At 45.4% G+C, this 26,424-nt stretch overlaps 1 protein-coding gene across 1 annotated transcript in view; it reads right to left on the bottom strand.

Moving 5' to 3' along the window:
- The window catches only part of RTN3 (reticulon 3), a 139,916-nt gene that overhangs the window by 56,284 nt on the left and 57,208 nt on the right, over positions 1-26,424 (bottom strand). The window lies entirely within an intron of this gene.

The raw sequence follows: 26,424 nt of genomic DNA, 5'->3' as shown, positions 1-26,424 counted from the left end.
AAAGCAATCCTGCAACTCTCAACAGAAAATCGACCTTAGATAATGTCAGGATGGTGTCAACTGCTTAACATGCCTTTCTAAATTCAGGCCTGCCTAGGCAAAGGATGCAATCTGCTACTCAATTAGAAATAGTATGTTTTGTTGCTGCACATTTAGGTCTACAAGATCAAAATTTTGGTAGACTTTGTTGGCTTCCATGTAAAAGGAATCAGCTCTTGCAATCACGAGAATAAAATGCTTTTTCACTTTTATGGACATGCAGCCTGGAGAAAAATACTGAAAGGATGATTAAGTGCAAGTCAGACACCATATTAAGCTTGTTAACAGGTATTCTGAGGACAGCAGGATGTTAATCCTCACATGTGGGTGACATCAGATGGAGGCCTGACAAAAAAAATAAATAAATAATATATCTTATGACAGTTTCTAGAGCTTTGATTTGGTACACTAAGCATGTCCAGCATGCCCTATACCAGTGGTTCTCAAAGTGTCTCACCAAGAACAAGCAGGTGTGTCACCACATTTCTCGGTCCACTGCTGACCCAGCTGCTCCCCGGTCCTCCTCCGCCCGGCGGAATATGGCAGAACAGCTGGAGTCAGCGGCACAGTCTCTTCTTCCTGTCGCCCCCCCCTGCAGCCCGGAAGAGGATGTGGTGAGCAGCGGGTGTGTGCGCGGGAAGAAGAGACCGTGCTAGTGTGGTCCGCGTCAGCCTGAAGGACAGCTCGGAGAAAAATGAAGAACGTCAACCCCCGCGGCCGATGTGACTCCTTTCTCTGTGAGGGCTGAAAGTGAAGGTTAGGGTTGGGAGCAGGCTGCTGCTGCTAGTTCCGGGGAGGGAGGGAGAGAGAGTGAATGAGCAAGCATGTGTGTTTGAGATCCTGTGTATGTATGTGTGTGAGTGAGATAGCATGTATGTGAATGATTGAGAGCGTATGTGTCTGATTGAGAGCCTGAATGTAAGTTTACGATTGGGAACATGTATGTGTAAGTTTGTGATTAAAAACCTGTGTGTGTGAAAGAGTATGTGTGTATGATTGAGATCCTTTGTGTGCGAGAGAGATCATGTGTATGTATGATTAAGAGCCTGTGTGAATAAGAGAGCATGTGTGTCTGGGTGTGATTGAGAGCTGGTTTAGGCGAGGGAGCGTGTGTGTGTGTGATTGAAAGCCTGTGTGTGCAAGTGTGAAAAGATATACAGCATGTGTTTAAATGTGTAATTAAGAGCCTATATAAGTGAGAGAAAAAGCATGTGTTTATGTGAGTGACTGAGAGCCAGTGTGAGAGTGTGTGCTGGTATGTGACAGAGGAGAAAGTTCCAAGCAAACCACCCCTCCTCCTGCTAATTCAAAACAATCTCAGGACACCTGAATATCAAAAGTTCCCAAGTATGTAGAGCAAAAAATGTTTGTATCCTTATTTTTCTATTTTGAAATATTTTATTGGTATCTAGAAATTTGAGTTTTTAATTATTGGATATTCCACTCATCAGCTGTTTGAAATAATCTGTTCTTTTTGATAGTATGGTTTTACCGCTACTGATTTTATATTTTTCGATTTGTTTTATAAGAATGGGTGATGTTTTTTCCCCTTTGTTGCACTGCATACAGAGACTCTGGCTTGTTGCAGTTTCCAATTCAGTTTTTGTCTGCATGCTTCTAGCTATGCATTTTGGTCTCTTTATTCTTTGTTAGGTGAGGGTCAGCACATGTGATTTAGGTGAGGTTTTCTGCTGGCGTGTAGTTTGTGTAGGGCTCTATAGCAGCCTGACTTGGCCCGTTTTCCTAATAGGAGATGTATTGGTGATTTAAGGCCTGGAGAAATATTTTCGGTGTTGCCTTTTCTTAGGTAAGGTGGTTACTGTTTGAGTGCTGGAAATTGGTGCTGTTTTGGTGTGGGATGTTTACTATTTATGCAATTTCTGTTCGGACAGAATATGTATCTTTTCCTTGTGACATTTTAAACAAATATAATTACCGGAACTTTACTTTTTATTTCCGCTGTGAATTGTAATGAGCAGTGTGTCACATGTGAGTGTGGCCTGTCAGGTGTGTCAATGGGGAAAAAGGTTGAGAACCACTGCCCTATACTACATGTTCACACGGGTCCCTTCTCCAGTCTTATAACAGAATTATATATAAAGCAGAGTTGCTTATCTGTAACAGGTGTTTTCAAAGGACAGCAGGATGTTAGTCCTCATATAGGTGACATCACAGGATGGAGCCCAATCACGGAACACTTTTGTCAAAGTTTCTAGAACTTTGACCGGCACCTACTGGGCATGTCCAGCAATGCACTGACCCTGCATCCAGCAGGGATCCCCCTTCAGTCTCATCTTATAGTAAAAATGTGCGAAAAATAAAAGAAACGTAAGTGAACCCAACTCCGCAGGTGGCAGGCAGGTTTCGTGAGGACCAACATCCTGCTGTCCTGTGAGAACACCTCTTAGAGGTAAGCAACTCTTTCTCACAGGACAAGCAGGATGGTAGTCCTCACAAATGGGTGAGTACCGAGCTGAGGATGCCCAAGCAAAGCACCAAATGCACCCAAAGACGTGCAACAGGCACAACAACAGGAGTGAAATTTGGTTAGGAGGGCATCCTGAACGGGTCAATGGAAGGATGTTGGGAAGTTAAACTGAAAACAAGTTGCATAGAAGAGACTGGCCAAAAATGGAATCCTGTGTGCCAGCCTTATCTAAGCAGTAATGGGCTGTGAAGGTATGAAGAGAACTCCAGGTAGCAGCCTTACAAATATCAGCAAGCGGCACCGAACGGAGGTGCGCTACTGATGTTGCCATGGCCCTGACAGAGTGTGCTTTTACACGGTCTTGCAGTGGAATGCCTGCTTGCTGGTAGCAAAAAGAAATGCAGTCCGCTAACCAGGAGGAGAGGGTCTGCTTTCCCACAGGATTTCCCAATTTGATGGTATCGAAAGAGAAAATTGAGTGGATTTCCTGTGGACCGACGTGTGGTCTAGATAGAAGGCTAGGGCACGTTTGCAGTCCAAGGAATGCAGAGCCTTTCTCCTGGATTTGAATGGGGCCTGGGAAAGAAGGTAGGTAGGATAATGGATTGATTAATATGAAATTCCGACACTACCTTCGGTAAAAATTTAGGGTGAGTGCGGAGCACTACCCTGTCATGCAGAATTTTAGTGTAAGGCGGGTAGGTAACTAATACCTGCAATTCACTAACTCTGCGAGCAGACGTGATAGCGAGAAAGAAAACTACTTCCCCACGTGAGATAACAGATCACAGGAGTGGAGAGGCTCAGACGGAGGTTTCATGAGCTGTCCCAAAACCACGTTGAGGTCCCAAGCAGAGGCCGGAGGGTGCAGTGGAGGTTTTAAGTGGAGCAAACCTCTCATAAAGCATGTTACTAAGGGCTGTGTCAAAATAGGAACATTCCCTATGCCTTTATGAAACGCAACTACTGCGTTGACATGCACCCTGATAGAGGACATTTTCAGGCCTGCCTCCAACAGGTGCCAGAGATAGTCCAGAAACTTTGCTGTGGAACAAGTGAAGGGGCTAAGGACATAGAAGTGCACCATACTGTAAACCTCTTCCATTTAGAATAAGACAAGACCTTCTCGTAGAAGGCTTTCGTAAAGCTACCAGGACTCGGGGGACAGACTCTGAAAGGTGAAGAGGTTGGAGAATTAACCTTGCAACATCCAGGCAGTCAGAGATAGGGCCTGGAGGTTGGGGTGGCGCAGGCATCCGTTGTTCTGAGTTATCAGAAGCGGATTCTTCCCCAGAGGAATGTGGTGGTGTACTGATAAGTCCTGGAGGACTGGAAACCACACCTGGCGCAGCCAGTGAGGGGCTATCAGAATCATTACGCCCTTGTCCTTCCATAACTTCACGAGAGTCTTCGATATTAGTGGAAGTGGAAGGTATGCATAGGGGAGACCGCTGGCCCACAAGAGGGCGAAAGCGTCTCTCGGTTGCAAGTGGTGACTGCGAGTTAGAGAGCAGAAGTTTTCCACTTTGAGATTGGGGACTGACGCAAATAGGTCTACGTGAGGGTAACCCCAACGTTGGAATATTGTGTCCGCTACCGTGGGTTGAGAGACCACTCGTGCGGAAGAAGTGTGCGGCTCAACTTGTCCGCCACATTGTCCACGCCCGGCAAGTAGGTGGCTGTGAGGAACATCGAGTGGGAAAGGGCCCATGCCCATATCTGTGCAGCTTCCTGACACAGGAGGTAGGAGTCAGTTCCCCCTTGCTTGTTGATGTACCACATTGCCACCTGATTGTCGGTTTGAATCAGGATGGCCTTGTTTGAGAGGCAATCCTGAAAAGCCCTGAGGGCATATTTGATTGCCAAAAGCTCCAGGAAATTTATCTGGTGTTTGGCTTCCTCTGGAGACCAGGTTCCCCGAGTCTGTAGGTCGCCAACATGAGCACCCCACCCTAAGTTGGAGGCGTCTGTTATCAGACCGAAACAGTTATGATGGCTCTACCAAATGATGGTATACAAAACTCAACAAATAAATAAAGTTGATTTGAGGATCTGTAGCCTGAAATGGAAGGCCTTGAAGTAAACTGGAGTGTTGCATCCACCAGGCCAGCGATAGTCAGAGCTGTGTGGTAACGTGAACAATGTTGGACATTTGTTGACAAGCCTGAACCCACTGGGATTTTAAGGTCCACTGCATAACTCTCATGACTAGCAGGCCATCGGAGTGACATGCACCGCGAATGCCATGGGGCCTAGCAGTAAGAGAAAGTGACGAGCAGTTGAGGATACTCGAGTGTGTAAATGATTCGTGAGAGAGGCTAGGGTGAAAGCTTGATCCTGAGGGAGGAAGGCTGTCGCCTGTATGGTGTTTAGGTTGGCCCCTATTAAGGCTAGGGTTTGGGATGGAACTATCCTGGATTTGGGATAGTTGATTAGAAAACCTAGGGAGATTAGGGTGTGGAGAGTGAGACGCAAGGACACCAATGCGGCTGGTTGGGTTGGAGCCCTTATCAACCAATCGTCGAGATAAGGGTAGACATGGACACCCTGACTCCTGAGAGAGGCTGCGACTACTACGAGGCACTTGGTGAATACTCGTGGAGCAGACGCTAGGCTGAATGGTAATACACGGTACTGAAAGTGACGAGGACCAACCAAAAAGCACAGGAATTTGCGATGAGATGGAACAATTGAGATGTGTGTATGTGTCCTGGAGATCTAGAGAGCATAGCCAATCTCCTTTTTGTAGAAGAGGAAGTAGCGAACCCAAGGTTACCATCTTTAACTTCTCTTAAGAACATAAGAAATTGCCATGCTGGGTCAGACCGAGGGTCCATCAAGCCCAGCATCCTGTTTCCAGAGGCTAAACCAGGCCACAAGAACCTGGCAATTACCCAAACACTAAGAAGATCCCATGCTACTTATGGTAAAAAACCATGGTACACCCCTGAACTATACAGAATGAAAAACAACCTCAGATTGAGAGAGAGAATCTGGCGCACAACAAGCTGCCATTTACAAATCTACCCTGCACTCCTACAGACTCTCCACACTAAAGACTAAATGTGACTACTACACTTCCAAAATACATGAGTATAAGGTACAGGAGGACCTTGCAAGACTGGAAGATTGGGCATCCAAATGGCAGATGAAATTTAATGTGGACAAGTGCAAGGTGTTGCACATAGGGAAAAATAACCCTTGCTGTAGTTACACGATGTTAGGTTCCATGTTAGGAGCTACCACCCAGGAAAAAGATCTAGGCATCATAGTGGATAATACTTTAAAATCGTCGGCTCAGTGTGCTGCAGCAGTCAAAAAAGCAAATAGAATGTTGGGAATTATTAGGAAGGGAATGGTTAATAGAACGGAAAATGTCATAATGCCTCTGTATCGCTCCATGGTGAGACTGCACCTTGAATACTGTGTACAATTCTGGTCGCCGCATCTCAAAAAAGATATAGTTGCAATGGAGAAGGTACAGAGAAGGGCAACCAAAATGATAAAGGGGATGGAACAGCTCCCCTATGAGGAAAGGCTGAAGAGGTTAGGGATATTCAGCTTTGAGAAGAGACGGCTGAGGGGGGATATGATAGAGGTCTTTAAGATCATGAGAGGTCTTGAACGAGTAGATGTGACTGTTATTTACACTTTCGAATAATAGAAGGACTAGGGGGCATTCCATGAAGTTAGCAAGTAACACATTTAAGACTAATCGGAGAAAATTCTTTCACTCAACGCACAATAAAGCTCTGGAATTTGTTGCCAGAGAAGGTAGTTAGTGCAGTTAGTGTAGCTGGGTTCAAAAAAGGTTTGGATAAGTTCTTGGAGGAGAAGTCCATTAATGGCTATTAATCAATTATACTTAGGGAATAGCCACTGCTATTAATTGCATCAGTAGCATGGGTTCTTCTTAGTGTTTGGGTAATTGCCAGGTTCTTGTGGCCTGGTTTTTGGCCTCTGTTAGAAACAGGATGCTGGGCTTGATGGACCCTTGGTCTGTCCCAGCATGGCAATTTCTTATGTTCTTAACCCCAAAGCCCTTTTCTCCTAAGTTGCAGACCTCACCAAGTCTTCCCTACCTCCCATCTGACAACGAAGCCAGTAGTAAATGTGAGGAACTCGCCCTCTTCTTCCACAAAAAGATAGCAGACATCCTCCTCCGATTCCCCGTCACCTCCCCTCCCATGCCCCCCCCCCCTCCACTAATGCTACCCTAGACTCCCCTTGACTTTACATCTTCTAAGGAAATTGAATCTATCCTTAAAAAGATTAAATCCGCTTCCTACCCCTCTGACACCATCCCCACCAAAGCACTCCTAACCATTCCTAATATTATTGCCAAACCCCTGGCATACATCAATTGCTCCCTCTCCATCGGCTCAGTCCCTGACACCTTAAAGCATGCAGTTGTCAAACCCCTTCTCAAAAAACCCCTCTCTGGACCCCTAGGACCCAGCTAACTATCACCCCATTTCAAACCTTCCTTTCATCGCTAAAATCATGGAAAAGGTGGTCAACTCCCAGCTTATGGACTACCTAGAAAGCAACAATATCCTTCATCCCTCTCAATTTGGTTTTCGTAAAAACTTGAGCACCGAAACACTCTTACTCTCCCCTCACTGACACCCTCCTCATTGGCCTAGATCAAGGTCATTGTTACATCCTTGCCCTCCTTGACATATCCTCTGCATTTGACATAAGCCACAATCTCCTCCTCTCCTTTCTGACATTGGCATCTCAGGCGCAGCCCTCCTTTGGTTCAAATCCTACCTGGCCAACAGACAATTCTCTAAAATTAGGCAACTCAGAATCTACACATTTCTGCCTCACCCAAGGAGTTCCTCAATGCTCCTCCCTTTCATCCACCCTTTTTAATATATACCTCCTGCCCCTCTGCCAGCTACTATCTGACCTCAGCCTCAAATGCTACATCTACACAGATGATGTTCAAATCATCATACCAATATAAAAATCTATCTCCAAAACACTAAAATTCTGGGAGAAATGCCTCGCTTCCATTAACTCCCTAATCTCCACCTTGCCCTCAACTCCACTAAGACAGAACGGCTCTATTTCCAACCACCATATTCTCAAGCCCTCCCTCTTAAGCGACCCAGCTTTCAGCTCTATCGCCTCACAGCCTTTCGTACGTGATCTTGGTGTTCTAATTGATCAGCACTTAAACTTATAGAAACCTTCCTTTAGGACAGATTTGATGTGTTTTTTTAAGCTCAATGTTATGAAAAAACACAAACCTTTACACCACACCCTTGATCTCCGTACAGTCATACATGCAACCCTCTTTTCTAAACTGGACAACTGCAATTCCTTATATCTAGGCGTCCCCTACTCCATCAAACCGCTTCAAATGTAGCAGAATGCTGTTGCTAGAACCATCATGAATGCCTGCAAATCCAACCACATAATCCCCATCCTTAAAGACCTACACTGGCTCCCTATCCCCTCATGCATCCTCTACAAGAACCCTACCACTATTCACAAATCCATTTACAAACAACTCCAGCTGGCTCGACGAGCCCCTCCGATTTATACCATCCTCCTACCCTACCAAAGCAACTCTTAAAGGCACTCTTCACATCCCATCCCTCAAGAACACTCACTTAACCTCTACAAGGGATCGTGCCCTCTTAATTGCTGGCCCCACCTGCTGGAATGTACTACCCACGAACCTCCGCCTTGAGCCTTGCACCATTAAATTCATGAAAAAGCTAAAGACCTGGCTTTTCAAACAGGTTTACCCTGACTAGGTCCATGCTCATTAATTCATTACCACAAACCTATGCCTCTAAGTTATTAATTTTTTACATTATTACGTTAACATGTTCTCTCCAGTTTTTTTCCTGTTCCCCTATTTAGTTTCCTCTAGTTGTTGCACTATGTTGTCCCCTCCCCCCTTCCCTGTTCTTTGTACTTTCCATCTACTGTTTGATGTAAACTGATATGATGTACCCACTAATGTCGATATATAAAAGCCTCCAAATAAATAAAAAAATACTGATGCAATTAATAGCAGTGGCTATTCCCTAAGTAAACTTGATTAATATCCGTTAATAGACTTCTCCTCCAAGAACTTATCCAAACCTTTTTTGAACCCAGCTACACTTACTGCACTAACCACATCCTCTGGCAACAAATTCCAGAGCTTTATTGTGCGTTGAATGAAAAAGAATTTTCTCTGATTAGTCTTAAATGTGTTACTTGCTAACTTCATGGAATGCCCCCTAGTCCTATTATTCGAAAGTGAAAATAACTGATTCACATCTACTCGTTCAAGACCTCTCATGATCTTAAAGACCTCTATCATATCCCCCACCCCCCCCTCAGCCGTCTCTTCTCCAAGCTGAACAGCCCTAACCTCTTCAGCCTTTCCTCATAGGGGAGCTGTTCCATCCCCTTTATCATTTTGGTTGCCCTTCTCTGTACCTTCTCCATCGCAACTATATCTTTTTAGAGATACTTGTTTAGGGCACAAAGGTCCAGAATTGGACGCAACCCACCTGACTTTTTTGGGAGGAGGAAATACCGGGAATAGAACTCCTGCCCCTGTTGGGAGAGGGGCACTGGTTCTATTGCCCGTGACTGGAGGAGGGTTGACACCTCCTGTTCCAGAAGGAGAGAGTGGTCGGATGATTCCCATGTCAGCTGAGGTGGGGAGTCAGGAAGTTGAGGTGGTAACCCTGAATGACTACCGCAAGTACCCACTGATCGGTGGTTACTGTGTGCCAAGCGCTGGTGAAGTGGCACAAACGACCGCCGACCAGTACCGATGGAAGAGAAAGTTGGCCTATGCTCTCTAGGAAGGAGTCAAAACCCTGACTCTGGTACTGGCTGAGGAGCAGGTTGGGTATTCTGAGGCCGGGACTGCCTGGACTGGCCCTTCTGATAAGGCTTGGAAGGGCGACCTTGGAAAGCCGGAGGATAATACCTTCTTGGTTTATAGGCCGGTCGTTTAGAGTCTCATCTGAATGTCCTCTTGGAGGTGGACGAGCACTCAGCAGGCACTGAAGAAAGTTGACGCAGCGTTTCATGGTGGTCCTTGAGCTGCACCACAGTCTCCTGAATTTTATCTCCAAAGAGATTATCTCCAGCACATGGCAGGTCAGCCAACCTGTCCTGTACCTCTGGTCTGAGATCGGAGGATTTCAACCAGGCCCACCTTCTTGCACTAATCCCCACTGCAGACATTCTAGAGGAAGTGTCAAATGTCGTACGCAGTGCGGATCTCATGCTTACCAGCATCCAGGCCTTTCTGAGCAAGAGCATTAAGGTCATCCTGGAACTGGTCAGGTAAAGATTCAGATAAATCCTGTATCTTTTTAAACAGGTTTCTGTTATACTGGGTCATATACAACTGGTAGGAAGCAATGTGAGATATAAGCATTGAGCCATGAAAACCCTGTCTGCCAAAAGCATCTAGGGACTTTTGTTCCTTCCCTGGAGGTACAGAGGAATGAGGTTTGGAACGTCTTGCCTTTATCTGGACTAATTCCACAACCACAAAGTGATGATCCAGTTGTGATCTTTGAAACCCAGGAGCTGACTGCACAAGATAGGTGGCACTGAACCTGGATGCTCCCAATTCCTCTTTAGCAAGTCAATTAGGATTTCATGAATGGGAATTGACTTGATTTCCTTAGGAGCATCAAGAAGATGGAGTACTTCCAGCATCTTGTGCCTTGAATCTTCTTCTGTCTGAAGCTGAAATGGAACTGTTTCAGACATTTCCTTGATAAAGTTAAGGACAGATCCTCTGGAGGAGAATGCCTTCTCTCTTCAGGAGGAGATGGCTCTGAAGGCAGATCTGTATCCTGGGAAGAATCATCAGTCCAAGGATTATAAAGTTGATCACCAGCTCCCTGAGGATCTTCAGAAGGGAGAAAAGGCATTAATACCGAAGGACCAGGCCTAGGCATCGATGGTATCTGAGTTGGCACCGACAGAACCGGTGACATCGATGGATGGCAGAATTCCAGATGGCGGTATTGGTATCTATGTTTTGTCTTCTGATGACAGGTATTGGCATCGAAGGAAGAGGACATACCAGTGTTTTTGGTTCCATCGGTGGAAGGGCACAGAGCAACGCATCCAATCTACCCAGTAGCGGTGCAAGCGCCATAGGAATTAGATCGGTGACTGGCTTGGGCACAAGTATCAGCATCGATGGAGGCTGGAAGCCCTGCAGTGCTTTACAGATGGCCTTTTGGATCATCCGATCCAATTACTCACGGAAGCTTGGGGCGGGGAACTTCGGCACCAGAGTAGGAGGTAGCACTGGCGTAGCTGGAGGATCCACCGGTGAAAGTGGAATCACGGCTCCCTGCACGATGAAGGTGGGGGAACGTCTGACACGGTCGCAGAGGACGGTCGCAGAGGATGGGGCCTTCTCTGGATGGGATTTCTTCGTCGGTGGCTCTATCAACACCAATGCCAAGGTCTTGCCTGGTTCGGCAGACTGAGCCTTCTGATGCCGGTGCAGACGCTTTTCACAATGTTCTCCTCTGTCCTTCTCCTGAGGTGATGAGAAAGACGTCGACACCTTCCGAGTAGTCTATGCCGGTGAGATGTCGATGGCACCCGCTCAGACGAAGTCGAAGCGGTCGATGGAGTCAGGAGTTTTGAATGTAAAATAAACTCCATTTTCTCCAAACAGGCTTTACAGCCCTTTGGTGTCATTTGGGCAGTTTTGGTGCACATTAGGGTATCGTGGTCGGACCCCAAACAATACACAAACTCTATGCAGGTCTGTGATGGACATTGTCCGAGGACAATCGGGGCACAGACGAAAACCAGATGCCATGGCTCCGACAAAAATTTAGCCGCGGTACGGTTGATGGCCAGTAGGCCCTGAAGGGAAAACGCAACGGGAATCAACCGCAACAAGGGTAAAACCTTACCTTTCGACCGTGGAGTACAGATATCGATGAGACCCCTATGGGGTACACTTTTTTGAAAATTTTTGAAGAAGTTCCATGAGGAAAATTCCTGTCAGGAATCTCAAGAGAGCTCCTTAACCTATGTGGCTACTGCCGCGTGGGAAAAAAAAAAAAAGAGAGACTGAAGGGGGACCCCTGCTGGATGCAGGGTCAGTGCATTGCTGGGCATGCCCAATAGGTGCCAGTCAAAGCTCTAGAAACTGACAAATGTGTTCTGTGATTGGGCTCCATCCTGTGATGTCACCCATATGTGAGGACTACCATCCTGCTTGTCCTGTGAGAAATGAGAAAATACTACTTATCTGAATTTCCTTTTCTTTAGACCAGACAGATGAATTCAGAACCAGTGGGTTATGCACCTCTACCAGATGGAGACGAAGTAAAGCTGACACCACAGTATATATATTTCTGCAGTGACATCAGCCTGCCAGTATTCTCTTCAAAAGCCAACTGTGGACAGGCTAGCAAAAACTTGATTAGTAACAGATAACCATTTCAGTACTCAGCCAACAGGAAACACTAGTCTAAGGACTGGACGAGCACTTACCAGTAAACCCTGGAACACATAACCATGCAGGAGGACCATAAGGCAATTATTTGGCAGCCAAGGGCAGGAAGCTGGATTCATCTGTCTGGTCTAAAGAAAAAGGAAATGATCAGGTAAGTAGTAATTTCTCATTTCTTAGCGCCCAGATGAATTCAGAACCAGTGGGATGTACCCAAGCTACTCCCGAATAAGGTTGGAGGCTGCCTGTGGTCATGTCAAAAATAGCACTTGCAAAGACTGCATCATTCTGGGTCTGCACATCCACTCAATACCTGGAAAAAGTGTGTAAGGAGAACCACTTCTCAGCCTGGCGAATGTCGACAGGAGACAAAGCAAAATTGCTTACCTGTAATAGGTGTTATCCCAGGACAGCAGGATGTAGTCCTCACATATAGGCGACGTCACTGAAAGAAAGTTTTCCGTAACAGAGCTCCGTCCAAAGTTTCTAGAAACCTTTGACTGGCACATGGAGCCCACTGAGCATGCCTAGCATGCCATGATCCCTCGAGCCACAGGGGTCTCCCTTCAGACTCGTTTGTAGCAATAAGCGTTAGAAAAAAATAAAATGTTGCGGACCCAACTCCGTGGGGTGGCGGGTGGGTTTTGTGAGGACTACATCCTGCTGTCCTGGGATAACACCTATTACAGGTAAGCAATTTTGCTTTATCCCAGGACAAGCAGGATGATAGTCCTAACATATGGGTAATTAGCAAGCTACAGGCTGAGTCATCTTTGTTTTGGACCAACAGTGTACAACTTGTACAACAGGCACAGCAACTGGTGTACTGTTGGAAAAAATGAGGCAGCCTGAAATCACAGCAGGTTGGATGTGGAAGGAGTTGGGATTATACTGGAAATAAGTTCTTTAAGACAGATTGTCCAAAGGCTGAATCTTGTCGTCCTTCCTTGTCCAGGCAGTAATGAGCTGCAAATGTGTGAAGAGAGCTCCATGTTGCAGCCTTGCAGATGTCAGCAATTGGTACAGAATGATAGTGTGCTACTGAGATTGCCATTGCTCTGAGTGCACCTTCACTCATCCCTGGAGGGAAAGGCCTGCTTTTTCATAGCAGAAGTCTATACAATCTGCTAGCCAGTTAGAGAGTGTTTGTTTGCCCACTGCTTTACCCGGTTTGTTTTTGTCAAAAGAAACAAAGAGCTGGGTAGAGTTTCTATAGACTTTAGTGCATTTTAGATAATATGCTAGTACGCATTTACAGTCTAAGGTATGCAAAAAACTCTTTCGCCTTGGTGTGAGTGAGGTCTGGGAAAGAATGTGGGCAAATTTATAGACCGATTCAAGTGGAAGTCAGTAACCACCTTGGGAAGGAATTTAGGATGAGTACAGAGTACCACTCTGTCATGTAGAAACCTGGTATAAGGTATGTTACAAGTGCTTGTAATTCACTAACCCTTCTAGCAGATGTAATAGCTACTAGGAATAGAACTTTCCATGTAAGGAATTTTACATAGCAGGAATCAATGCGTTCAAAAGGGAGAACGCATGAGCCTTGTTAGTACTACATTAAGGTCCCATTCTGTGACTGGTGGCCGTAAAGGGGGTTTAAGGTGAAGTAAACCTCTCATAAACCTACTGACAAGAGGTTGTGCTGATATCGGGGCATCTCCTGTTCCTTTATGGTAAGCTGAGATAGCACTTAAGTGTACCCTTACTGACTAGGTCTGGAGACCAGAGTCTGAAAGGTGCCAGAGATAGTCCAATAGAGATGTGGGGCAGGAGAATGGATCAATACTGATCTGCATGCACCATAAGTTGAATCTTTTCCACTTACAATATGATTTTCGTGTGGAAGGCTTTCGTGAGGCTATAAGCACTTGAGATACATTAGTTGAAAGATTGAGTGGTTGAAGGATCAAGCTTTCAACATCCAGGCTGTGAGGGATAGGGATTGAAGGTTGGGGTGGCCCAACCTGCCCTGATCCTGAGTTATGAGAGTGGGTGCTGTGCCCAGGCGAATTGGTTCCCTGATCGAGAGATCAAGGAGTGTTGGGAAACCATACTTGTCGAGGCCAATACGGAGCTATGAGTATCATTGATCCTTTGTCCTGTTGTAGCTTCACTAGAGTTTTGGTTATTAGCAGTATCGGGGGATACACATATAGAAGGCCTGAGTTCCAGGGGTGAGCAAATGCATCCTTGGCTAACATTTCTGTTTGTGCAGGAGCAGAATCTGTTCACTTTGATTCAGCTCGGATGCAAAGAGGTCCATTGTTGGCTGACCCCAACTTTGAAATATCCTGGTCGCTAAAGGATCCAGGGTCCACTCGTGGGGATGGAACTGACAACTGAGGCGATCTGCAACTATGTTGTGTATGCCTGCTAGATAAGTGGCCCGGAGAAATATGGAATGTGTCAGGGCCCAGTCCCAAATTTGTGCGGCTTCTTGGCAAAGGAGATAAGAACCTGTACACCCCCTTGTTTGCTCAGGTACAACATAGCAACTGTGTTGTCTGTTTGTAATAGAACAGTCTTGTGTGAAAGGCAATCCTTGAATGCATAAAGCGCATCAAGTATAGCTCGAGGCTCCAGGAAGTTGATTTGAAATGTAGCTTCGAGTTTTGTCCAAGTACCATGAGTCTGAAGATTGTTTACATGCGCTCCCCAACCTAAGGTGAATGCATCTGTAGTTAAGGTCACTTGTGGAACTGGTTGCTGGAAAGGTTGGCCTGTGAGCAACTTGTTTGTGTTCATCCACCAGAGGAGAGAGAAACGTAACTGGTGAGTTATTTGAATTTGAGATGATAGTGGTTGAATGGCTTGGAGCCACTGTGATCTCAATGCCCATTGCGTTATTCTCATGGCTAATCTGGCCATAGGAGTGACATGGACTGTGGAAGCCATGTGGCCTAGCAGAGTTAGGAACTGATGGGCTGTCGCCGTTTTCCTTGTGCACAGAGATTTTGCCAATTTGGAAACGTATCTGCGCGGTCTTTCGGGAGGAAGGCTTTTATTACGTGTTCAAATCTGCTCCGATGAATTGTAGGAGGTGAGATGGAGTCAGGTGGGATATTTGGTAGTTGATTAGAATACCCAATGAGTGAAGCAGATTGATTGTGAGCTTGAGAGAAGTGAGAGCTCCTTGTCTTGATTGGCATTTGATGAGCCAGTCGTCCAGATAAGGAAAAACGTGTATGCTTTCCTTGCGTAAATGGGCCGCTGCCACCACTAGGCACTTCGTGAATACTCGGGGTGCCGTGCCAAGTCTGAAATGGCAGAACCCGGTATTGAAAGTGTTAATGACCCACCCGGAAGCGCAGGAACTTGAGATGAAGAGGGAATATTGGAATGTGAGCGTAAGCGTCTTGAAGATCCAGAGAACAGAGCCAATCTCCTGCTTGAAGAAGGGGAAGCATAATGCCTAAGGACACCATCCTGAATTTCTCATGCTGTCTTGGGCTGTCCGTTGAGGCCCGGGAGGCGGAGCTTCTCAAAGCTGTAATAGAGCTTTGCTCTGTGCAGCTGCGCGAGGGTTCCCGCACTGGAAAAACAAATTCTCCTCAGTCTGTAGCATAGTAGTAGGTGAAATCCTGTAGTTTGTCCAGGGAGGTGGGTGGGATCGCATGGCCGATTCATCCTGCTATCTACGGAAACACTGTTTACGGTAAGCAAACTTGCTTTTCCCGTTGATAGCAAGGCTGAATCAGCCATGCTGTCTTGGGAGTCCCGAGCTAGTGTCACACCTTATTTGTATTTGTTTGATCTTTGAAGGCGTGACAGTGGAGTGTGGACAGAGTGACTTAGAGTTCACTTATGAAGAGTATGCAGTATTGTGCGGCCCACTCTGGCATCTTCAGCCGTTTGTTGTGCTATGCAATAATGCGATGTGAAAGTATGTAGCGATGACCAAGTTGCCGCCTTGCATATTTCAAAGGGCGGAACATGTTGCAAATGGGCGATGGATGCCGATATCACTCTGACCTGATGTGCGTGTGGGGCCGAAGAAAGTTGAAGGTTTCTCTTTGCGTAACAAAACTTTATGCATTGTACAATCCAGCTGGATATAGTCCTCTTGGCTACCGGTAATCCGGGAAAGTTAGGATTAAAAGGTGAGGAAGAGTTGTGAAGGTCTAGTGTCTGAGTGAGTTCTATTCTTGTAATACGCTAAGGCTCTTTTACAGTCCAAAGTGTGGAGCAACTTTTCTCGTTCGTTCTGATGTGGTTTGGGACAGAATGTCGGCAAGACAATAGATTAAGATGAAAGGCGGAGATGACCTTCGGTAGGAAAGAAGGATGTGTGCAAAGCACCACCTTGTCATGAAAGAATTGCAGGTAGTTGGTGCAGTGTAATGCACCAACGCTTGAATCTCACTAACTCTGCGCGCCGATGTGACTGCCATCAAGAAGACCACCTTCCATGTAAGGTATTTTATGTGTGAAGTGTCCATAGGCTCAATTGGTGGTTACACGAGTTGTTCCAAGACTATATTAAGGTACCAAGGAACTGGTAGTTTTGCTGTGGGAGGCCTAAGATGGGATAGGCCGATCATGAAATGAGAAACCATCGGGTGTGTAGAGATGGATCAGCCATCAATATGAGAGTGGAAGGTGGCAGTTGCACTGAGATGAACTTGTATCAAAGCTGTCGCTAGACCCGTCGAGTAAAGGGAGTGCAAATATTCCATTATACGGCGGACAGTGGCATGGGTCACACTGGTGAGATGCACACCAAGTCTCGTACTGCTTCCACTTGAAGTGGTAGTTTCGTCTGGTGGACTGTTTCCTAGCCACTAAGATGATATCTTGAACCGAGCTGGATAAGCCCATTTCCATCAGTATTGTCCGCTCAATCTCCATGCTGTCAGGTATAGGGAATTGTGCATCGGGTGCAGGAGGGATCCCCGTCCTGCGAGAGAAGATAGACTCTGTTCTCTAGTAGAATTGGAGGTTCTATGGACAGGCGGAGAAGTAAGTGTACCACAGCTGCCTGGGCCATGCTGGAGCTATTAAGATGAGATTTGCTTTGTCTTGTATGCATTTTTTAATTGTCCGAGTGAGAAGAGGAATCTGTGGGAAAGCATAAAGTAGGTCCCCTGTCCAAGGAATTAGGAAAGCATCTTATGCTATCCGATGTGGGCTGTTCAATGAACAGAAGTTCTTTACTTTCCTGTTGAGTTCTGTGGAGAATAGATCTATGGCCGGAGATCCCCAATATGCGAAAATCTCATTCGCTACGTCCTGATGTAAGGACCATTTGTGTGGATAGAAGATTCTGCTGGCAAGTACCCAAAAACTAAGTCTATTCCATGTAACCATTGCTAATGGCAGTGGCTATTCTCTAAGTGAACTTAATAGCAGGTAATGGACTTCTCCTCCAAGAACTTATCCAATCCTTTTTTAAACACAGCTATACTAACTGCACGAACCACATTCTCTGGCAACAAATTCCAGAGTTTAATTGTGCGTTGAGTAAAAAAGAACTTTCTCCGATTAGTTTTAAATGTACCCCATGCTAACTTCATGGAGTGCCCCCTAGTCTTTCTACTATCCGAAAGAGTAAATAACCGATTCACATCTACCTGTTCTAGACCTCTCATGATTTTAAACACCTCTATCATATCCCCCCTCAGTCGTCTCTTCTCCAAGCTGAAAAGTCCTAACACCTCTTTAGTCTTTCCTCATAGGGGAGTTGTTCCATTCCCCTTATTTTGGTAGCCCTTCTCTGTACCTTCTCCATCGCAATTATATCTTTTTTGAGATGCGGCGACCAGAATTGTACACAGTATTCAAGGTGCGGTCTCACCATGGAGCGATACAGAGGCATTATGACATTTTCCGTTTTATTCATCATTCCTTTTCTAATAATTCCCAACATTTTGTTTGCTTTTTTGACTGCCGCAGCACACTGCACCGACGATTTCAATGTAATATCCACTATGACACCTAGATCTCTTTCTTGGGTTGTAGCACCTAATATGGAACCCAACATTGTGTAATTATAGCATGGGTTATTTTTCCCTATATGCATCACCTTGCACTTATCCACATTAAATTTCATCTGCCATTTGGATGCCCAATTTTCCAGTCTCACAAGGTCTTCCTGCAATTTATCACAATCTGCTTGTGATTTAACTACTCTGAACAATTTTGTGTCATCTGCAAATTTGATTATCTCACTCGTCGTATTTCTTTCCAGATCATTTATAAATATATTGAACAGTAAGGGTCCCAATACAGATCCCTGAGGCACTCCACTGTCCACTCCCTTCCACTGAGAAAATTGCCCATTTAATCCTACTCTCTGTTTCCTGTCTTTTAGCCAGTTTGCAATCCACGAAAGGACATCGCCACCTATCCCATGACTTTTTAATTTTCCTAGAAGCCTCTCATGAGGAACTTTGTCAAACACCTTCTGAAAATCCAAGTATACTATACCTACCGGTTCACCTTTATCCACATGTTTATTAACTCCTTCAAAAAAGTGAAGCAGATTTGTGAGGCAAGACTTGTCCTGGGTAAAGCCATGCTGACTTTGTTCCATTAAACCGTGTCTTTCTATATGTTCTGTGATTTTGACGTTTAGAACACTTTCCACTATTTTTCCTGGCACTGAAGTCAGGCTAACCGGTCTGTAGTTTCCCGGATCGCCACTGGAGCCCTTTTTAAATATTGGGGTTACATTTGCTATCCTCCAGTCTTCAGGTACAATGGATGATTTTAATGATAAGTTACAAATTTTTACTAACAGGTCTGAAATTTCATTTTTTAGTTCCTTCAGAACTCTGGGGTGTATACCATCCGGTCCAGGTGATTTACTACTCTTCAGTTTGTCAATCAGGCCTACCACATCTTCTAGGTTCACCGTGATTTGATTCAGTCCACCTGAATCATTACCCATGAAAACCTTCTCCATTACGGGTACCTCCCCAACATCCTCTTCAGTAAACACCGAAGCAAAGAAATCATTTAATCTTTCCGCGATGGCCTTATCTTCTCTAAGTGCCCCTTTAACCCCTCGATCATCTAACTGACTCCCTCACAGGCTTTCTGCTTCGGATATATTTTAAAAAGTTTTTACTGTGAGTTTTTGCCTCTACAGCCAACTTCTTTTCAAATTCTCTCTTAGCCTGTCTTATCAATGTCTTACATTTAACTTGCCAATGTTTATGCTTTATCCTATTTTCTTCTGTTGGATCCTTCTTCCAATTTTTGAATGAAGATCTTTTGGCTAAAATAGCTTCTTTCACCTCCCCTTTTAACCATGCCGGTAATCGTTTTGCCTTCTTTCCACCTTTCTTAATGTGTGGAATACATCTGGACTGTGCTTCTAGAATGGTATTTTTTAACAATGACCACACCTCTTGGACATTTTTTTACTTTTGTAGCTGCTCCTTTCAGTTTTTTTCTAACAATTTTTCTCATTTTATCAAAGTTTCCCTTTTGAAAGTTTAGCACAAGAGCCTTGGATTTGCACACTGTTCCTTTTCCAGTCATTAAATCAAATTTGATCATATTATGATCACTATTGCCAAGCGGCCCCACCACCGTTACCTCTCTCACCAAGTCCTGTGCTCCACAGAATTAGATCTAAAATTGCTCCCTCTCTCGTCGGTTCCTGAACCAATTGCTCCATAAAGCTATCATTTATTCCATCCAGGAATGTTATCTCTCTAGTGTGACCCGATGATACATTTATCCAGTCTATATTGGGGTAATTGAAGTCTCCCATTATTACTGCACTACCAATTTGGTTAGCTTCCCTAATTTCTCTTAGCATTTCACTGTCCATCTCACCATCTTGACCAGGTGGACGGTAGTTTACCCCTATCACTGTAGTCTTCCCTGACACACAAGGGATTTCTACCCATAAAGATTCAATTTTGTATTTAGTCTCATGCAGGATAGTTATCCTGTTGGACTCTATGCCATCCTGGACATAAAGCGCCACACCTCCTCCCGACTGCTCCTCTCTGTCATTGCGATATAATTTGTACTCTGGGATAGCACTGTCCCATTGGTTATCCTCTTTCCACCATGTCTCTGAGATGCCAATTAAGTCTATGTCATCATTTACTGCTATACATTCTAATTCTCCCATCTTACTTCTTAGACTTCTGGCATTAGCATACAAACATTTCAAAGTTTGTTTTTTGTTTGTATTTTTATTCTATTTTTTAATTGATAGGGATAAGTTAGAATTTTTTAGCTCAGGTGAGTTTTTAGTTACAGGCACTTGGACTACTTTTCTAATTATTGGAACCTCACTGTCGGGATGCCCTAATTCTAATGCATCATTAGTATCCTTTAAAGATACCTCTCTCCGAACCATGCGCAGCTGAGCGACTGTCGGCTTTCCCCTTTGTTCTAGTTTAAAAACTGCTCTCTCTCTTTTTTAAAGGTTAGCACCAGCAGTCTGGTTCCACCCTGGTTAAGGTGGAGCCCATCCCTTCGGAAGAGACTCCCCCTTCCTCAAAAGGTTCCCCAGTTCCTAACAAAACTGAATCCCTCTTCCTTGCACCATTGTCTCATCCACGCATTGAGACTCCGGAGCTCTGCCTGCCTCTGGTGACCTGCGCGTGGAACAGGGAGCATTTCAGAGAATAACTTTTTTAGGATGTTTGCCCTGTCCATTGGAAGAAAAGCTCTGCTCTGATAAGTGAGCAGGAATGCACCAATAAATTGTAGGGACTGAGTTGGTGTGAGGTTGGATTTCTGGAAATTGACCACCAGGCCCAGGGTCTGAAGACTGAATCGTTTGATGGACCTGAGATTGTAGTGTCTGTGGATCTGATGCCACTAGGAGCCAATCGACCAGATATGGAAAAATTTGGATATGTTTCCTGAGGTGGGCCACCACCACTGCCATGCATTTTGTGAAAACTCTGGGTGCAGTTGCTAGACCAAAGGGTAAAACTTTATATTGATAATGTTGGCCCTTGCATTGAAAAGACACAGGTATTTCCAGGACACTGGGTGCATCAAGATGTGTATAAGCATCCTTCAGGTCTAGGGAGCACATCCAGTCATTGGGTTGGTGGAGGGGTAGAATGGACTTTAAGGATACCATTTTGAACTTTTCTTTCACTAGGTATTTGTTGAGTTCCCGTAGATCCAAGATGGGACCTAGCCCTTCTGTTTTCTTTGGAATGCGGAAATATGGGGACATACCCTGTGTTCCAGGAGGAACGGGGTATGTGTTGTATTGCTCGCTGATCGAGTAGTTGGGCGATTTCCTGTGATAGTTGAAGGTGATACCTTATGGTATTTGTTGCAGAAGGTAGGAATGGAAGGGGTGGACTGGAGGAAAAATGAAGGTAGTATCCTTGATGTACGATGTCCAGTACCCAGTGGTCTGATGTAAATGTGGGACCAAGCCTGGGTAAAGAATTGTATCCTCCCCACGTTGGCTGTAAGAGGAGGAGGTGGCCCTGCCAAGCTCAAAAAGACACCTGAGGCTTTGATGTAGTCACCGCTGCTTGCCCCTGGGGACATTGAGCTCTAGGTCTACCTCTTCTGGATTGTTGTTGCAAGACTTGTGGTCTTTGTGGCTGTTGGTAAGCAGACAGCCTGTATTGTATATATGGGCGAAATTGCCTTCGACAGGGTTGTCTTCGCACGGGAGGATAATACCTCCTGTTTGAGGAGGAATAAGCCGGAGGGTTAACCAAAGATTGTACTGCTACCGATTGTTCCTTTAACTGTGAAACTGTTTCCTGCAGTTGGTTACCGAACAAGTTGTCACCACAATATGGTAAGTTCGCCAGTTTGTCGTGGACGTCCTCTCGTACAGCACTTGCTCCAAGCCATGCTATTCTGCACGCAGCTATTGCGGAAGCCTAGATATGGAAGGATGTTTCAAAGGATTCATAAATAGATCTCAAGAGATGGCATGAGCCTTCTTTCATGTTCTGTATTGGCTGAGGGAAACCCGAAAGTTCTGTCGAGGGTGGCAGAAGAGTTTTCACCTGTTGCAGACAGAGGTATTGGACTATGTAAAATTGATGTTGTCCGATACGGGCTCTGAGCAGGGAGGATCGAAAGGACTTCTTTGCGAAATCGTCGAGACATTTATGATCTTTACCCAGTGGAGCATTGGAATGAGATAGTCTTCTTTGCTTCTCAGGCAGAGAATATGGTTCTTGTGGTTGTTCCTGTGGATCCGAAAGAAACCCCGTCTAGGATGAAGGAGATGTGGAATCTACCGGTGTATCCTGTTTTGTAACTGGAGATTGTGGCAGGTCTGGGACCTGTGATGGAGGTTCTACAGACTGTTCCCTTGAGAAACAGACACACTGTTCTCTAGAGCTCGATGGTTGATTTGACATTTTGAAGGAGGCTTCTAGGGTCTCATAGAAACCTGCTAGAGACTGCGATAACTTCCAAAAAGCCTCCTTCGTTTTAAGAGGCATGACGGATTTACCAGTTTGGTGTGGTGAAGGATGTGGTGTCTTTTCTGCCGGTATTGGCAGAGAATGAAGGTGGGACGTGCTCTGGTTTGTGAGTTCTCTCATTCTCCTAGAAGAGCTGCTTGAAGAGGTGGATGCATTATAAGATGTGAGATATATCAGCGACCTATGTGAATATGCTTTAGGATGTTTACTCCTGGAAGAGATTGAGGTAGAGGGGCTGACGTCCCATTCTGAGGTCTTATGTGGAAATGTTTTATGAAGCGAATGATGTTTGTGGCGATGGGTAAGCACCGTCGCCACATGAGGTTTATCCCTTGATGGTGACCTTATGTTTAGGTCTAGATCCCCTTGATGAAGTCTCGGAATGCCGTGGCGTAGAGTCACAAGAGGTGGAGTGGGATAATTGTGGAGATTGATGCCTCCGTTTTAGGCCACTTCGGCTTGGATGTGTCAATTTTTGTATCTTTAGAGGCGTAGGTGTTTGCCTATCCCATGATGGACTCCTTGATCCGTTTCTGGGTTCTTGTTTAGTAATTGATGGTCTCGGCTCCGTGCTGCGCGCAGATGTCTTTGGCGCCGGTCTTTTCGGGGCTGTCTTCTGCGCTGGAATCTTCGGCACCGTGTCACTTGGTAGGATTTGGGGCTCCATGGCTCATTCCCGAGACGGTGTATCTCACGCCCGTCTCGCATGGTCATGCGGTGCCGGTTGTTTCAATGAGGCCGATCGGTCGGATCAGATCCCTGATCCAACGGCCTCGCTTGTTTTATTACCTCTTTCCCTCCAGGCCTGGAGGGACGAGGATCCCACAATGCCGCTCTCCTGTGAGGAGGAGTGGGTCTCGTCGCAGGTCCCGGCGAGGAATGAACCTCCAATGGCTCCGACAGGCTGAGAAGTTATTTCATTTTGTAGGCCCGTTGTCTTTGGGCCTGAGGGGACATGCGAGCACAAAACTCACATTCCCCCGCGTTGTGGTTGGCACCGAGGCAGCGGTAACATCTGTAATGGCCATCCTTGACAGACATCACCTTGCCGAAGTGACAACGCTTGAATTCAGATTTCGACATTTTCTGAGGAGAAAGTTAGCTCCGCTTGCGATCCCGTGCGCAGAAAGAAACAAACTGAGGAGAATCTGTTACTTTCCTGCGCAGGAACACACGCGTAGCCGCAGAGACTAAAAAGTCAAACCTCTGCTTAATAAAGCTCCGCCTCCTGGACCTGATTGACAGATCCCATGACAGCATGGCTAATTCAGCCCTGCTATTAATGGGAAAAAACCCAACAAAAAACCCCCCCACAACTATGTCCCTTTCAACATCCAGGCAAGTGAATGAGGCTGACCAGATGGTGGGATGAATAAGTATCGTGTGATTAACCTCAATTCTAACTGGATCGGTTTCCCCGATTGATAACTCCTGAAGGAGAGGGGAGAAAACAGGATTTTGTCTGCCAAAAAGGGGTTACAAGTTCCTTGGTCTCTTCAGAGTTTTTGCAACCAGGAATATCTGAATGTGTGCATAGCAGACCTGATCCAAGTGAAAGGCGGCAGCAATTGAGGCTAATCTACCCTCCAATTACCTCCTAGAGTAAAAGCAGGGAACTTTCCCCAATAAGGGTGAACAGATCTGCCAGGTATTTCCCACTCAGGAAAATACTGTTCACGAACCACTCATGAGGTCTAGAATAAATAAAAAATATCCCCTTTCGTCACCACAATTCCGCCAGACCAATCAGATCTGCCTATAGAAACACTTTACGCCCCCCCCCCCCCTATCAAATCCTCCTTATTGAAACGAGCTCTTTCCACAGCTGGCCCTTCGCATTGGAATGCTCTCCTGCCAGACCTCCGGCAAGAAAGATCTTTGACCACCTTAAAAAAAACAAACAAACCTCAAAACCTGGCTATTTGCTCAAGCTTTTCAGTAAATTCATAGGACCCATCTGCCTTTCCCATTATAACAGGAATACCTTCTCAGTCAAGCTTTCCGAACTTCTAACCAGACTTTACTTCGCAGACAGGTCTTGTTTCTGTCAAGTTTTCAGTCACGTTTTTCCATCAAGTTTTTCAGTTAAGTTTACTGAACTCTAAACCAGACCCTACCTCATAGACAGGTCCTGCTTCTCACTGTTACCTCAGTCCATTAGCTCCTGGTCACTGAGGAGTAGTTTCCCTCATGACTTATTATCTTTCCTAGTTTTTGCCTGCTATATATCAGGAAGACCATATTATTTACATGTTATATTTGATCCCAGTTCTTGTAACCTTGTTTGATGTAAGGCTCTCGTTTTATGCTTTGTTTCGCTGTAAACCAATATGATATGTACTGTTTGCACATGAATGTCGGTATATAAAAGTTCAAAATAAATAAATAGAATCTGACAATCTGCTAGGATGTTCTTTGCCTGACAAGTAGGTGGCTCTAAGGTCATTCCGCAAAAGATGGCCCATTTACAAATCCTGTAAAGTCTTGACCCTTTTGCCTCCTTGGTTTGTTCATGTAGAACAATAATTACCTGATTTCAATAAGAATGTTATTGCTACTTAGGAAATGGATCTTAGAAAGTCCTACTCCTTATGCTAAGAGTGGACAATTCCACTCAAAGGGCCACCAGTCAGTTTTTCAGGATATCTATAATGAATATTCATGAGATGGATGCATGCATCTCATGTATATTCATTAGTGATATTATGAAAACTTGACTTGGATTGGTGGCCAGAGGACTAGAATTGCCCTCACATGCTCTAAACAATCAGGTCACTGTACCAAAAGAGTTGGACACCAATGCATCAAAGAACGTCTGTTCTGTGCCATGATTCCACAGGACCTGAGCTTGACCCCAGGGAATCCTTCTCAGGTGCAGAGTAATGAGAATGGGTCTATATTTTTTTTTTGTACTTTAGATGTCACAATGGGTTGAGGCTCCTTTGGCACCAAAGTATCTCCAGTGGCTGGTGCTCACGCTGATAGACTGGACTTTTTTTTGGCAGCAATGTCCTGATCCTGAAGACTCAGTTGTTGGAACCTGATGGTCCTGTCTGACAACTTAGCAAATGTCTTACAAGACATGTCCTAACCCCAAATGCTACACAAAAAAAAACTCTTGAGTCTGCAGAAGGAGTAGCATTTGAAGCCAGACTTCTGCCATGGTGAGAAACAGCCAAAGCAAATTTGTGTCTTGAAATTGGTGAGATGGGCTCCCCAACCTTTCCTGGAGGCATTTGTCGTGAGTATTAGGAAGTGAGGAGGAACCCGAAAGGGTGCTCCCATGGATAGATTGGTGGGAGAGAGCCACCACTGAATGTCTTCGGCCATTGGTTTGGTTAGCAGTATTTTGGTTGTTAGCAGTTGTAGGAATTGAGACCATTGAGGCCCCATTGTAAGCGACGCATGACATGAATAGCTGCTGCCTTATGACCCAACAGCTGAAGTACTCGACGTGCAGAGGAATGAGACTGGCTGCGCAAGTATTGTGCTAGGCAGGAGGGAGTCTGGAGTCTGTCTTGTGGTAGGGTAGGCTCTTCTCGCTACCATATTGATGATGTGCCCCACTGAACTACAGTGACTGGGTAGGGTGTAGGTGCGATTTCTTGTAATTTATTAGGAAACCCAGGTTTTGTAGACAATTGATCGTGCATACTTTGTGTTCTTAAGAGTATTTGGGTCTGAGGCTACTAAAAGCCAATTGCCCAGATAAGGGAAGATCTGGATTGACAGTTGTCTGAGGTGAGCCACCACCACACATTTTGTAAACACTCTCGGGGCTGAGGAAAAGCCAAACGGCAGGACCTTGTATTGGTAGTGTTTGTTCTGCATCCAAAAACAAGAGGTAGCACCAGGAGAATGGGTACATGGATTTATGCAAGTATGCCTCCTTCAGATCGATGGAACACATCCAGTCGTTGTGTTGTAGGAGAGTGAGGATGTTCTTGAGAGAGTGGTGCCGAGTGATTGGAGAAGAGCGGTGGTGGTCCCGCTTCACAAGCGTGGGAACAGAGAAGAGGCTGGTAACTACAGGCCAGTTAGCCTCACTTCGGTGGTGGGAAAAGTAATGGAGTCATGTTGAAAGAGAGAATAGTGAACTATCTACA

This window comes from Rhinatrema bivittatum, chromosome 8, assembly GCF_901001135.1.
Source record: "Rhinatrema bivittatum chromosome 8, aRhiBiv1.1, whole genome shotgun sequence".
NCBI classification, from domain to species: Eukaryota; Metazoa; Chordata; class Amphibia; order Gymnophiona; family Rhinatrematidae; genus Rhinatrema; species Rhinatrema bivittatum.
The sequence above is the reverse complement of the archived record's forward strand: the minus strand, read 5'-3'. Positions and strand labels throughout refer to the sequence as shown.